The sequence below is a fragment of the Trichechus manatus genome, unplaced genomic scaffold, assembly GCF_000243295.1.
Source record: "Trichechus manatus latirostris isolate Lorelei unplaced genomic scaffold, TriManLat1.0 scaffold00253, whole genome shotgun sequence".
NCBI classification, from domain to species: Eukaryota; Metazoa; Chordata; class Mammalia; order Sirenia; family Trichechidae; genus Trichechus; species Trichechus manatus.
The window spans coordinates 487,587-489,793 of NW_004444189.1; positions in this window are offsets into that span (position 1 = coordinate 487,587).

The window sequence follows — 2,207 nt, forward strand, 5'->3', positions numbered from 1 at the left end:
ATGGCATTTCTGGGTCAACAATATCATAGACGTTCCATAGAAATTTCGTTCAAATTGCCCAACTGCCCTCCAGGAAAGTTGTGTCAATACTATGTTCACAGCACATATGAAAGAGTGACTTTACCCATACCCTAACCAAGGTGAGGGATATCGCTTTTTTTTTAATCTTTTTTATCAGTAAAAAAAATCTCATTATTTTAAGATGTGATTCTAAAATTACTAGTGAGTTTGAGGATTGTTCCTTTTGTTTAATGGCTATGTGCATTTCTTTATCTGAGATATGCTTATATATACCACTCGGCCATTTTTTGCTGAGGTGTTCACATTTTTCCTGGTGATTCATAATAGCTTGTTGTGTGTTATCATATAGCCTATCCATTGCTTATCACCTAGCCTATCATTTTTTCCTAATTTGTCTCATTTTAAAAAGTTTTGTTTGTAATGTCTTCTGATAGACTGAGATTTTAATTTTCACATAGCCAAAGACATAAATATTTTCTTCTTTCTATTCACTTTTAAAACTCAATAAATGTTATAAATCCACCCCTAACATTTACTTCCAAATATTTTAATAGCTACCTATAAAGAATTCAGTTTTATTTGCCGGAAGATCGCTTGCTAACCCTTTTAGGCCACTAGTAATAATTTTGTGAGGAAATCACTGTATGTTTCTTTTAAAACTGTTCTATACCAATTCATGTGGTGATTTTCACTCTGGACACATTGTCTGTAGTGCAGCATTAAGTTAAGTAATAACTGGCAATGGGTGAAGTGGAGGTTCAGGGGACTCGGCTTCTAGTCCAGCTCTGCCATCATCTTAGTGAATGATCTTCAGTAAAGAACGTTTGCTCTTCAAACAAACTATTATGAAAAGGAAAAGGCAAGCCATAGCCTAAGAGAAAATATTTGCAAAACATATACCTGGCAAAAGGATTGTATCTAGACTATATAAAGAGCTTTTATTACCCAATAATAACATAGGTAATAGAAATGGGTGAAGACTTTGAACCGACACTTCAGTCAGGAAGAAATACGGATGCCAAATAAACACATGAAAATATGCTCAATATCATCAGCCATTAAGGAAATGCAAATTAAAACCAAAATGAGATATCACTTCAAACCAGGGGTAGATTATCCAATAGGCAAAGTAAGCACGGGAAGCACCGTGCTTACCAAATCATCTGTAGTTTACAATTTCACATTTTTTTTCACCACATCAAAGATTCTGCTTCTAGGCATGGCTGGCATCTGCTTCTCTCCCAACCCCACAGCACCTTTCTACAGAATCAAAGCTTCTTTTCGAATTTGCAATCCCTGATACAGTTGGATGACCCAGTAAGCAAGGTAAGCATGGTCTTACTTGTGCTTACTTACTAATCTGTAGTGAACAATTTCACATGGAGTTCACGACATCTTTGCCTATTCGATAATCTGTCCCTGGTTTGAAGTGATATCTCATTTTGATTTTGATTTGCATTTCCCTAATGGCTAATTATGTTGAACATCTTTTCAAGTGTCTATTTGGCATCCGTATTTCTTCTTTTGTGAAGTGTCTGTTCAAATTCTTTACCCATTTTTATTGGGTTATTTTCTCTTAGGCTGATGTGATCTTTGATGTGGTGAAATCCATGTGAAATTGTTCACTACAGAAGATCTGGTAAGCATGGTAAGCACTGTGCTTATCTTGCATATTGGATAATCTGCCCCAACTTCACACCTACTGTGTTGTTGTCGTTAGGTGCCGTTGAGTCAGTTCTGACTCATAATGACCCTATAGGACAGAGTAGAATTGCCCCGTGAGGTTTCAAAGGAGTGGCTGGTGGATTTGAACTGCCGAACTTTTGGTTAGTAGCTGTAGCTTTTAACCACTGTGCCACCAGGTCTCCTTACATCCACTAGAGTAGCTAAAATTAAAAAAGACCGACTATATCAAGTGTTAGAGAGGATATGAAAGAACTGGAACTCTTGTACACTGCTGGTGGGAATGTAAAATGGTGTAGCTTTTTTAGAAAACTGTTGTTGTTATGTGCCGTCGAGTTGGTTCCAACTCATAGCGACCCTATGTACAACAGAACGAAACACTGCCCGGTCCTGTGCCATCCTCACAATTGTTGCTATCTTTGAGCCCATTGTTGCAGCCACTGTGTCAATCCATCTCATTGAGGGTCTTCCTCTTTTTTGCTGACCCTCTACTTTACCAAGCA